Source organism: Melospiza melodia, chromosome 6 (assembly GCF_035770615.1).
Source record: "Melospiza melodia melodia isolate bMelMel2 chromosome 6, bMelMel2.pri, whole genome shotgun sequence".
Taxonomy (NCBI): domain Eukaryota; kingdom Metazoa; phylum Chordata; class Aves; order Passeriformes; family Passerellidae; genus Melospiza; species Melospiza melodia.
Window position 1 is genome coordinate 73,959,613 of NC_086199.1, and position 13,903 is coordinate 73,973,515.

General features: G+C 42.2%; 1 long non-coding RNA gene across 1 annotated transcript in view; it reads right to left on the reverse strand.

Annotated features, from left to right (window-relative positions):
- Positions 1–240: 240 nt before the first annotated feature.
- The window catches only part of LOC134419878 (uncharacterized), a 45,081-nt gene continuing 31,418 nt past the window's right edge, over positions 241–13,903 (reverse strand). The window contains exons 6-8 of the long non-coding RNA XR_010028188.1: positions 9,312–9,571; positions 4,314–4,418; positions 241–729 (exon numbers count right to left, since the gene is read on the reverse strand). This is a non-coding gene — a long non-coding RNA (uncharacterized LOC134419878). The remainder of the gene's footprint in view (positions 730–4,313; positions 4,419–9,311; positions 9,572–13,903) is intronic.

The following is a 13,903-nucleotide window of genomic DNA, read 5'->3' on the forward strand; positions in this document are numbered from 1 at the left end:
TAAACATCACACTGCACATTCTGGTTTTGGCAGGGAAGTTCAACATTTGACATGCTTTTGGCGAATATTCACTTACTTAATTTTGTTTATTTTTATTTTTTTCCTATTAACATTAGTTAAACCTAAGCAGTCAAATATTTCTACATTTTGCATGAGAAAAGTCCTTAAGCTCATCTTCAAATTCAAGTGACAATTAACATTTCTTTATTATATTTATAATAATTTTCAATTATTGTCCTAGCTTGTCTACTGCTGAGAAGGTACAGCACAGGGAAGAGATCTGACTGAGTCAGGATCAGCTGTACAGCATTCACTAAAATGAATGGGTGGAAGAAGGGCTCAAAAAACAGATAACAGCCTAGCAAACCTGGGTTTTCTAGGCTCACAGTAGGGACAGTGGGAAAAGACTCAGAGATTCAAAGCTGGAGCATAACCTCAGATGCTCATATCTGTGACAAGAAGAATCTTTCTTTCTCTCTGCTGGGCAGAAGAAGAACATAAGAGGGTTTGTCTCACTGGAGTGCTGTCATCCTTTCCTAGGTTTGTGAATCTCCCTTCTCTACAAAGCCAGGAACCCAGATGCCATTTTTCAGATCTCAGCAGTGTGAAATACGAGATGGATCCCAGAGCTCAGTTCTGGTCTCATCTTCCTCCTCTCCAGCCAGAACAGCTCCATCAGCAGCTCTCTGCTTGAAATGCAGTCTTTACTTCAATGCTCAGCCTGTTAAACTATGACAGTAAAGAGATTAATACAGCCCAATTAAATTCAAACACATTTCAAACTGGTCTGCTCTGTTAAACTAGAATGTGAGAACAAAACACTTGCACCATGCATAATTCAAAATCTTGCATAGGGCTTATTTTTAAAAAAAACCCATGAGTTTAATTATTTTTTTCCTTAATTATCCAAGAAGCTGCTTTAAATCTGCATTGCCGTTAACAACTCCACAAAGCTTTAAAAGATGTAATACACATCATGTCAGGATCTCAAAGCACTTTACTAATGATAATGAGACAGTGAAGCTTCAAATCTTCTTTCAAGTAAGTACCTGTGGCAGGCATGGTTGAGACTCTTCCATCTGCAACCACTTGGGCCACAATGTTTCACTATATGAATCAGCAAAAGTCTGGATTTTTTTAAATTTTATTTTTAATGTTACAGCAAAATCAGCTTAACCAGTGGCAAAGAGATCTGATGAAAAAAGGCTTTTTCCCATGTTAAATATATTTTTATAATTGAATATGCCCATGTTTTGAGACTATTGTTAAAAATGTACCAGGGAGATGGGCCTTGGTGACAAGGGTATGCTATCTTATGAAAATCTGCCCAAATTTTGACAAGTTACAAATTCTAAAATTTTCAACTTGTTCCTGCTTACATTCTTAGAGACTGAAGGCTAAATTCCTCAGAAGCTGATTGCAGTGATGCACATTCAGAATAGTATAGTTAATTTTAACTAAATGTGTAAATTATTCAGTAGAAGGTGGGGGTCTGCTTCTTGTAAATTTGTAGCTTAGGAGGGGACTAAAAATCACTGAGTCTGGCTCACTGCTCAGGATATGCTCAACTATACCTAAATTTACAAGTTCTTACAGATATTCCGGGCTGGAGATGCCATATTTATTCTACTATTTAGTGAAATATTATCTCTACAAGGTTTCATCCTAATATTGAAGAGGAATCTTGTGTTAAAACAGGAGTCCTTTATTTCTTGTCCTCCATTTTAGATGTAGAAAGCAGATTACTACTGTTCTTAGGAGCAGAATTTCACATTTAAAGTCTTTTACCCATTTTTTCAGATTAGACATGATAACTTTTCTTTCCTTACAGCCTGTTTATTCAATGCCTTACCATTCTGATCACTGTCCTCTGGACTGCCTCCAGCTGCTTCACATTTATGTTGTGTCCACAATTGTACACACCACTTTTGCTGGTGTGTACAGCCAAAGTGTACCTCACTGTTGCAGTACACACCAGCCTCACCAGTGCTGAGCAGAGCAGTCTGCACCTGCAAAGACAGCCCAGGGCAGCATTCTCCTGTTTTGCACTAGCTCAGCATTATTTCATTCTGTTCAATTTGTGTTCTAGGAAGCCTGCTAAATATTTTCCCACAGAATTTCTTTGAGAAGAGTTTCTTGCTGTTCTGTGTTTCTGCAGTTTCTTGCTCCTGTCTAAATGTAGCTCTTATTCATCCTGAATTCTACCCACACTTTTCAGATCATACCTGCAATTTATCAAGAATACTGTATTTTAATCATCTCCTCTACAATACTTGTAGTCTCTTGCTGCTTGAAATTATCTGCAAATTTAATAATGATTCTTTTTGTGTCATCATCCAACCCATTAATGAGTACTATGAGACCTATAGCAATCCTCTGTGGAGCTTCATGGAACTCATCCTTACATTTTGACAATGAAGTATCTGTAACTGCTGTTTGAGCATGGTCTGCTAACGCAACTCAGCACATATTTTCAGTACAAATATTTACAAGTTCACAATGTACCTTCTGCAAAATTGTTGTTTGAAACTCAGTCTTTCTTCCTTTTTTTTATTTTTATATTTTTCCCAGGAAATTCTTTTATTAAAATATTAACAGAACTCCAGCTTTGAAGGAGATTGGGCAGAGGTAAAGAGATTTCATGTTTCATTCAAATACATAATTGTGGGAAATATCCTGAGGTGTACTTTTATTAGTATTCACAGAACACTAATAACTCTGTATCTAACAATAATAATAACTCAGTATCTAACAGTATCAGCATACTAATAACTCAGTATCTAACTCTGATACTGCCTGTCTCTGTCTCTCATTGCCCTCCCTCCCAAAAGCCTTTTTCAGATTTAGCTCAGCAGCTGATGGCAATATCATATGGGAAAGTGTAAGTATTGAAAGATGGAGAAAGAAAGTCCTTGCTACTCCATTGAGCCATCTTGTTTTGACTTAAATATTTGTATTTGCAGAGACTTTGAGATCTTATGCTAAGTTTTGCTTCTTTAAATCACATGTCCAAACAAATAATACCCTTTATGACAGGTAGAACATATTTAGAAAAGGCTTACAGATCAGTTCATGGGGTTGTGAGCTACAATTTACCAACATAAGCTAAAAAAACAGTTCCATTCACCTTGTTATAATCAGCTGATCCTCTTCACCCTTTCAGAACATAAAATATCTCTCCTCCTAGATGCTCAACTATTCAGTTTTTTGAATGATCAGGAAAACCCAGAAGTATTTCTATTGTCTCTCCCTCTTGAGCAGGTTAAGTCTTTATTGCTTTTGCATGTCTGATACGTTGAGTTTCCAAACTGCACAGTACAAGTACAGTACCATTAATCAAAAGTCTAGCAACAACATTTGGAGATACAGCCTAGCTGGGAGGTCACTTGTCACCTTGAAATGAGAGCCAAGCTTCTGTTCTTTAATAGGTCTCATGCTTTTCTTTTGCTGTGTAACCCTGAAAACTCTCAGTGAAGATGAAATGTTACCATCCTGTCCACAGCTACAAGCAGCTGTGTGTTTACCCAGTACTACAGCCATGATGTAGCCTCCAACAATCAGTCCAACTCACCAGTCAGTGTACACCTTATCTAACACAGGCACGTGCTACCAAAATGTCCTTTTCACCCAAGGCCTGGCCACACACATTCCCTGCACTCCCATCAGATGACCTAGAGGCCACACAGCTACAGGACAGGTCCATTTGGCTGGCAGATCCAAAGGCAAAAAATGAAGATGACTGCAGCTGGAACAGGGGACCAAGACTACACTTTAAACAGGCTAACAGGTTTTAGCTCATTTAGATGCAACTCAGAAATCTACATCTGCCTTCAATCTACATATTTATCTCCTTCCTACCCCCTCTAGCTTCCATGCATAAACCCATGCCCATGTGTTTTAAGTCATATTTTAAAAATTATTTTCAGCAGTTCTCATTTTTAATCTACAGTTAAAAAACCTATGCTCCATGGCAAAACCCAACCTTGGTTCTATGCTGTCTTCTCTGGCAATGCATCTTTTGAAAACAGAGGCACTTGTTTGGTCTTTGCTGGACCAAACAAGTCTTTTGGTACATTAATCTTCCAGTCAATTTCACAGGAATTTACATTATCAGAAATTAATTTCAAACTAAGGTAAAAATACTCAACCTTGAAGAACTGTGATGGCGATGGTGCACAGACTCAGCTGTAGGACTTCTCTCATACATGAAGAGACTGATTCACCTCATGATCTCAGATGGCCATAAAGCTAGGTCCTCGTGTAACACAATTTCCCATACTTCCTCTGTAGTCACCTGGGGAAAAGGAACTCACCTATTTTAGATCCAGATTTTATGCCCTCTGGGGTGGACACCATCTCTTCCTTCTTTTGGTGAGAGTCTGGACAACCAGGTCAGACCAGCTGTTAAAGGGTAGGAGCTGGGAGAGAAGAAATTCAGATGATTGAACAAGAAACTCAGACAATTGTGCCTACAAAGCACTCTGAACTCTCAATGAAATTTTGCACAAACCATTACCCTTCAGCATTGTTTCCTAAACCTGAGAAGATACCAAGCATTAAAACACTGGGTTGAACCATGCGCACCTAGTTCTTGAAGGATTAAATCTTGGTTTTTGACATTTAATTATCGATCCTGTTACATATTTTTAAAATAAAATTGCAAAAATTATGAAGGAAAATGCAAAAATATCCCAATATTGCAACATGCTTGTAGACCTCCATATAGGAGATCTCAATAAATCCAAGGTTTCTAGCTTTGTAGTCACCATTAAAATAGGGTTATGAGACCAGCAGTTTAATGCATGACATATACATCAACATGAAGTGCTATACTAGGGAAAATTAGGACCAAATTCAGACATACTTTTTGCACACAACATTGGCTGCAGGCTTAGTCTGCCAGTAATAACAAATTATTTTTCTCTGTGACTGACCCTGAAGAGGACAGTTTTCAGTGTCTGTACACTGCATTGCTAGTTACAATCACTGAACTGTCGAAGGAGCTTCCAAAAATATAAAATTGATAACCACAAAAAAAATCAGGAGAGATGAAAACACAATTGAAAGAGATTAATAAAATTTCAGTTTCCATCTTCCTGACCCATTTATTTGCTGCCTTAGGCCATCCTTTCATGGTTAAAATGTAACTCACTCTAGGGAGATATCTACCTAGTGTTCACCTGATTATCTTAAAGTTGTTTTTTCACCACTGTAGTGTCTCAACTCTGTATAAGACCAACATTTAAAAATATCCCATGCAGATCTTGAAGTCTCAGCTACTGCAGTTTAAGAAGAAAATTTTGGCAATATTTTAGCAGCCTGCTTTATCAGTGAGTTTCAAATAGTTGGAAATTAACTGGTTTTAATATAGCATCTAGATGCATCTCCACACTGAAAGCTTTTTTGGTCCAAGGCAGATTAAGGTTTTAAACAGCCTTAGACAGAGAAAAATACCATGGGAGGGATATAGAGGCCATGGGAATATTCTGTAGTCTTAAACCACCCATTCTCTATCCCACAAATTTATGCAGAGAACACTTCTACAGCAAATGCTGAAAAACATCCAGAGCCAGTGAAAAAGAATGGAGAGTAAAATATTCATTTGAGAAGTGGTATGACATCTCCTTGTTGCCATACATGTAAATACCACTCCTTCAGGAAAACTCCCTGCAGTATCCCAGGCTTTACTCAGTCTCTTCTTCCTTCAGTGCTTCTGCCTTAGTTTTAACAGGTACTACAGATTCTGGAAATATATATGTATGTATGCTATCAGCATCTTCTGCTTTGTACAATTTCATTCTTAAGAAGAAAATTGCAATGTCTCTTTTGTAAGAAATTAGCATTTTTACTTAAACCTGTGCTTTCACAGATCTGGGACATTGCATGTAGGCTGCTGTGTATTGCAATTAAAACTCTCCAGAAATAAAGACCACAATTAATTTTGTGTTCCATCTGGATTCCTATTTCTCATTCTTTCTTTGGGAAGCAAATGCAATGCTGTTCACCAAAATTTTTTTCCTGTCTTTTATTTTTCAAAAGCAGGTAGTTCTGGTCTTAATTAACTGGGTCTCTTAACTGAAGCTCAGTCTGAATGACAACATTCATTCATTCATTCATTCATTCATTCATTCATTCATTCATTCATTCATTCATTCATTCATTCATTCATTCATTCATTCATTCATTCATTCATTCATTCATTCTCTATTGCCATGATACACCTCCTGTCTCAGATGTTACCCTGTTCATGTGCCCTCCCACCTTCACTCCCCATCACAAAGGGTTGGCTCTGACCCTCCATCTCTGTATAAAAACATGGTCTCCCATTTCTGACACTCCTGTACATCATGTCAGCACTTTGGACAGACCTTCAGAAGGAGGGTGGCACAGCACCACTCTTTGCTTTCTGTTCATCAGACACCTTAATAAATGTGGGAAAGTTGAGATAAAAAGTGATCCCCTGAACACTTCTGTTGTTTGCTGTGTGAAGTGCTCAGTTTTTTAACCAACTGTCATATTCTCATATTTGCCACAGCTGTAGCACCCATGTCCTGTGAGTAATTTCTTTCATAAACTTAGCATGGAATGATGCATTTCTCTGAAAAGAAATGGGAAGATGTGCATCATGCTTGCAGGAAAATTGCTAATTCTGCTGCTGATGGGGCAAGAAAATAGCACGCGTCTCAATTATGGCTCTAGAAAAGCTTACACGTTGATTTTCTTTACAGTCCAGAAATTGTAACAACATTCCTAAACACAGATTTGGGGCTAGGTTTGCAAAATTCATATTCTGAATTCAGAATACACAGTTCATGTATGAACTATGGCTCATAAATACAGAGTAAATAAATGCAGTAAATACATCTTACAGAAATACAGTTCATAAACACAAAATTCATAGTTCCTATTCCCCTCACCCCCCAAACTACTGTGTTCTGTCTGCAATGCTCACTTATAAAGAACAATTGTGAAGAGGCCATGGCAAGGAGCCTGTAAGTCAGGATTCATATTACCACCTAGACAGTGAATGCCCTCCATATTTGGGAGAGTCCATTCCCTCAGGGAGTTGCTGTTGCTCCCTCGGGGAGCTTCTCTCAGGACAAAGTTGCCAATGAATATTGTGCTAGAACAAATGCTGTGTCTGTGAGTGTTTGTGCATCACTTTGTCAGGAATTGTGGGCAGAGAGTGCTGCAGCAGAAAGGATGCTCTGGCGGGCTCTGGCTTCTCTGATGCTGTAAATAAGGCTCTCTGAAATGTCCTGCCCTGGGGCAGTTTGGGAAATTTGTCACCCCTTACTGCTGTGCACAGATGAATGGTCCTGTACAGCACATGGAGCAGACAATCCTGGACAAGATTTGTGTGGCCTGGGGATCCATGCAGGGGAATGTCTTGCAGCAGCAACAGCAATGAGCTTTTATTCTATTCCGTGTCCTGCTCTTAGGGCTCTGCTGGTGCATCAGGACATGGAGTTGTCAGGATGTCAGCAGCACTTAGAAGAAGTGAACCAACAGTGACATTGTTATCTGGGAGTGGGGAATTCAGAGGACCTGAGAAAGTGACCAGATCCAGGAAAAGCCAAGTACTTAAAGCTGAGCCACATCAGACCCCACCCCATTTTAGACCCAGTGTCACCAGGAAAACACCTCAGAAGTTAGCAGTTGGAGATTCTTTAATGAGAGATGCCACAGCACCTGTTTGGCATGCAGGAAATATCTCCAAGTTAGTTTGCTGTGAAGCAGGAGCTCAAAAACATGATTGACAGGATATGAAACTTGCTAAACCCTCAACTTTATCATTCATTCCTACTCTACAATGCAGGATCTAAAGATACTGTGGTAAGGCAACTTAGAAACATAAGACACCATATGGGCAATGAAGACATGGTAAGTAAAAGCCATATTGTCCCTGAACATCCAAGTCAAAGTGGTCAGGAAGCAGGAAATGAACTGAACAGAAAATGCATGCTAAATTAGGTAGTACTCAAGTTTTAGACCGCTGTGGATATAGATACACTGTGCAGACACTACTGGAATTTGATGGCATTCACCTGACCAGATAGTACAAAAAAAAAAGAGGGGAAGATGTGGGACTCAGCAAGGAATGGAAAATTTGTGGGCAGCAAGATTGGTCCTCTTAATGATCTCCCTGGTGCAGCAGCCACCGAAGACCATGGTGGCTACCAAGATTATTTTCACCCTGTGTGCCCGCTGCACTCCCAGGCCTTGCTGGCCACTTCACATGGGCTCTGAAACTCCCTGGCAGCTCTGGCTGGGCAGGGACCAAGCAAGAGGCACCGCTGCTGTGCCTCCTTGTGTTGCCTGAGGACAGTGCAGATCCTGCTCATCCCAGACCCTCTCCAGGGTTTGGCACAGCAGAAGTGAACTTGTCGGACATGCAGAACACTGTGTTTTGTCAGCAGCAGGAGTTGCCCACTCGAAATCAGCCCCCACACCTGCCCATCACCCCTGGGAAATATCTCCATGGAGTCAAGGTCCTCTCACAGCAGCACAGCAGGAATGTCACCACCAGCATGTTCAGCACTATGCTGGAAGCCCCTGTCACCACTAGGATATTCAGCACTACACACCCAGGGGTGCCACTTAGGTCCCAAGAGCACACCCACACACCCACCCCACCCCACCCCCACCCCCTCAAGTACACAGGCCAGCACCAAGTGGACCAGTTTCATCTCACAGCAGGAGATTTTCAGGAACAAAGCATTCCTGGGTCATGTCACCCAATTTCAGATTGAAAAGGGTTGGGGAGAGGGCATCTGCCTGTTTTATCAAGGGAACCCCTGGGTGCGGGGGAGGGGTCCTCTCACCACCCAGGCAACTGCTCTTCCCATATATCAGGCCTTTGGTTGCCCGGGGCCATTGGGAGTCCCAGAGCTGAGGTCGAGATGGAGGGCAGGGCTGGCCTGGCCGGGATGCCCTGTGGCACCTGTGACATCACAGCGCCCGTGTCACAATGGGGGCAGCTATCAACCCGAGCGGCACGGAGCGCTGCCCCAGTACAGCCTCGGTGAGCGGCGAGCGTGCACGCACACAGGAGGCTGTGCTTAACGTGGAACCAGGCCCACAGCAGAAACGCAAGTACCCCGAGCAGCCGCTTCTCACCGTGCATCCAGAGGCCGGTCCCTCACGGGAGTGTCTTTGGCAGGGCACGGTGCAGTGGCTGGGGCAGCGGCACAGGCCTCGCAGCCTGTCAGCTGCCTGGGCCCCGCTTTCTGACCATCAGATCCCTGGGGCTCCTGTCCCCACTTCCCTTATCAGCACCTCCCTCCCATCCCCACTCAACCCCTGCTCACCTCCTTAAGGCCATGCTGGCCGTTCAGCTCATTTTCTTGCTTGCGCAAGCCCTCCTCCAGTACCCGCAGCAGGCCGGCGATGGGCTGGATGAGGCCGCGCTGGAGCGCATGCAGCAGCGTGCCGAGTACCTGGAGCAGCAGATGACTCGGTTCACTCTGGAGCAGATGAAGCTGGAGCAGAGCCGTGGGGCCTGGGGAGCTCCGCTTCTGTGGCAGTTCTCGGCTCTGACTGGAATCCTCCTCCTTCTCTTGGCACTGTACTTTGGACACAAGAAAATTAGACGTGATCCAGACAACAGTGGCCACAAGGAGAGGTCCTCAAACAGCCTTGGACGTGAAGCAAAAGAAGGCTACGATGATGCAAAGGAAGACGTAAACAATGATGAGGAAGTGGAGGACGTCAATGCTGCCGGAAATGGAGAGGACAAAAGCGATGCAAATGAAGACGATGACCGCCACAGCATCAAGAGGAACCTTGGAAGCCTTTCAGAGCTGTACATAGAGTTGCCTGTTCTGGATCTGGAGAAAGGCTGCTCCGTGATTACAGACCTGATGGACAAACTCATACACATCTTTGGACAAGGCTTGTCCAACAGCTTCTACCCGGTGCCACAACAAGCCATCAGAGTGGGCAGCGGCTTTGAAGGCTGGAGTTCCTGTACACAAGATGTTGTGTACTGCATGCTTGTACCCCTGAGTCCCCCTCCAGGACATGCCTTCCACCTGGAGCCGGACACTGCGGGGATGCTGCAGAGGAAGTTCTGTGTCCGTGTGGAGCAGCTGTGCACCTGCACGAGGGAGAGGCTGGGGGAGGACATGCTATGTTTCCTCCATCACCCTGAGGAGGAGCTGAGAAGGAAACAGGACCCCAGCCTCCTGCACACCCTCTGCACTGGCTCCTATCTAGATGTGAAGAAAACTGTCCACTGGTTCTGTCGATTCATGAGAACAGCCTGGATGCTTTTACCTCAGTCTCTCCACTGGCGTTTAGTGTTTCAGCCCTGCAGCCGCTCCTGCAAATTTCTCCTGAAGAAAGACAAGGAAATCTTTGAGGCTGAGGTGATCTTTGGAGTGCAGCAAGGAGACTCAGATATCTTTGTAAGCAGCCAGCCTGCAGAAGTAGACATTCCAAGCACAACATGGCTTGAGACTCATGCTGTGGCAGAGGCAAAATTCTTCCAGCACATTTCCAGACAGGCCCTCCAGCTGGCACTGCAAGTTCCTGCAGTTCCTCCAGCAGCATCCTGATGGGTGGAGATTTTTCCAGCTATGCCCTGAATACCGTGATGATGCACCTGCTGAACACTCTACCCCCTGTCTCGGTGGCGCAGGAGGGATTTCCGGCAGCGACTGATGGATATCCTGAAGTACCTCCACTGCTCCTCTCTGGACACAAAACAACCACTCTGCAATGGGCAACAAGAGATTCCTGAGGAGATCAGTTTGCCCTCTGACTTCTGGGTGGCTCAACCGCCCAACCTCTTCCAGCGCCCGGCCAGCAGGCCGGATGCCCACACCAAGGCTCTGCAGAGTGTGTTTGCCTGCTGCAGTGGCTCAAACAATTGCTGCTCCATGGCCGTTGAAAGAGATCCTAGTGCACAGAGCTGTGCTTCCCGGGCCCCTTGACAGACCCTCTATATATGAATCTCCTGTAGTTAGTGCATTTACAGTATATATCAGTACCCTGGGATTAGCGCATTTGCTACACTTACTAATACCCTCTAGTTATTGAATCTACTTTATATATTGGGACCCTTTAGGTAGTGCTTTTACTCTATATATTAACACACTCTAGTTAGAGAATTTACTATATATATTAACACACTCTAGTTAGAGAATTTACTCTATATATATAGACACATATATATTTATGTATTAGGACACTCTAGGTAGTGCTTTTACTCTATTTATTAATGCCCTCTAGTTAGTGCATTCAGCAGTCCAGAACCCTCTTTGTTATTGTTTCAATAAACTGGAATATTCCAGTATTAGGATGGTGTAAGCTCTCCTTTACCTCGACCGGACCTAGAGCATTTGTAAACTCCACTAGCTGTGAATCTGTGACTGGCTGGGAGTAGGCACTGTTATTAGCAAGCCTTTTTAACAAACACACACAGTTCTCACTCCCTACAGCTTACAGCCTGTCATTGCACAGGCTCTCCATTTTTCCCTTACATACAAGCTCAAATTTAGTTTGCATAGCTGCATTTTCTGCCTCAAGCTGGATAGATGGATACCATATCCGGGTCCTATGACAATTGTGGTAACTCAGTCTGTGAAGTTTTTGAAGCTCTGGGTACAAATAATACAGCATGGGCAAGACATAGAGAGATAAAGCGAAAGCATTTCTCCTTCCAGAGCATAAACTAAATCCTTAACAGCATATTCTCCTTTTAATGATAGAAGCAAGGTAATATATTCTATATTTATCTCAAGATGTCAAAGTGCTAGAGATGAAGGTCCTCCCTTGCAGAGCATCAGTCGTCCTCTGTAGAAAGCTGAGGAGGACCATAGGCAGCATCTGCCAAACTGATCTTCATCTCATGTAGCAGAGAGTTGCTCACTAAAGTACTCCCAAAAAGCTAGAAATAGATAATTAGCAAAACCCCAAACCTCCTATATGTTGTCACAATTAAGTGGAATTTGTATCTGAAGCCTCTCAAACTGAGGGCTTCCTCTGAATAGCAAAAGAAGGGAAAGTTTTTAAGTAATCTTCAAATGACACAACACACTGTTTAATCATTTTCAGGGTTTTCAAAGAGGATGTATCATGATACAATCTTACAGGTCACAACATCAGTTGTGGTCATGCAGTTAAATGCCTCAAGGAAAGCAACTGGAGCTTTGTTAGTGATTGCTGGGATTGAACTCACAAACCTCCTGAAGACAGGTTACTTATGGTATAGATAAAAGTATCCTCTTCTCTCTTATTTTCTCATTTGTATGGGGAATGTGCTGAGCAACTGTTTAAATGTCCAACTTATGCAAGGTGAGCTTGGTGCTGTGTGGAACCCCAGTGATTTTGGCCATCTCTGTTAAAAGCTGATAATTTAAACAGTCCTGTATTTTCTTTTAACTTGGTTTTAATAGCTAAAGCCCTTCATAACATAATATTACATATCTACTCTTGGGAGAAAATTAATCAGTTCCTCAGAAAGACCATTAAGTTTTTTGCCTCTGTGCATTGTAACCAATTATGAATCCAAGATTCACAGCGATTAGCTTCACCTAGAAATTCAGAAGTTGCCAATATATTAATTGCAACTTAATAAAGAATTAACAAAAGATGGGAAAATTAATTCAGATGGAATAAGAAATTAATTTTGATGAAATATTAAAAATAGCACAATTAGAAGTAGGAATGTCTACGCCTCTCTCTTCTCTAAGTAGTTGTGATCTCATTCAGACTGACTTGGTATATCCATTTTATTCCACAGAAAAGTCCCCATGATTCCAAAGTACAGCTGGATTGTGCTTTTAACTGTACACTGCACAATTTATATGTCATAGACAGCATAAAGCACAGCAGTTCTTGCTCTGTGTTTGGGGATTCTGTGGTCTCCAGAAATCCAAGTTACTAATAGTAACAACTGAAGCACTGAATCACAGACAAATAGAAAAAAACCCAATAGATGTTGGAGTATCTATCGCAAATAAGAGATGCAAATGTGCAAGGAAGAGTGTGCATAGAGCTCCTTTGCATTATTTTATTAAACTGAAGTCACAATGCACAATGTGTGACATCATAAAAAGCTCTACTTCTGTTGAGATTTCCTGGTAACATATCACAATACCAACACTGCAGGCCAGGTGCTGTGTTTCCATATACTACCTTTGCAATTAATTAATCTATGCTTGCTTCCAGTTTAGAATCACACTTCGTGTTTTCATTACATTAAAATATAATTAATATGCTCTAAGTTGTGATTTTATGGGGTATAACTGACTAATTGGAGATTATTGAAGAGGACTGTGCTTGCTTTCCAAGGTACCACCTTTACTTTAATGAACAGAGGCTCTACAAGCTGCAGCACATGGATGTAAGGGATTGGTACTGACTCAATTTCCTTACATATTCCTCGCTAGGTTTCTTTCTGTGCTTCCCCATATCTTTTGAATGCAAATCATGAATAAAGTTCTGACCTTATTCATGATGATGGCCATAGAATAAGCATAGCCATTACAAAAATCCACCTGTCATACAATGTCAGAGATCCCTAGGTCAAGTGGACTAGTGGTGACACAAAATGGGACCAGTATAGGAATATACTAAATCTTTACACTGCAATAAACAGCCAAACTCCTTTTGCTAAAAAACTGGGCCAGAGAGTGAAAGATGGAGGCTTGGAGAGAGGAAGAAAGTGGGAGAGAGATTAAACAGCCTTCAATGCTTATGGATGACAGTTTCAAAAAATATTTCTGGGGATATACTTGGCAGGAAGTAGCCTGCAATTTCCTTCTAGATACATATAAACAGCAAAAGCACACAAACAGCTTCTTTTTATAAGAGATATATTTATCTTAATTCTCATGCATGTACAAAGATAATTTACAAACTAGCTAAGGCACAGCTCCCATCACTGGCCCCTTCC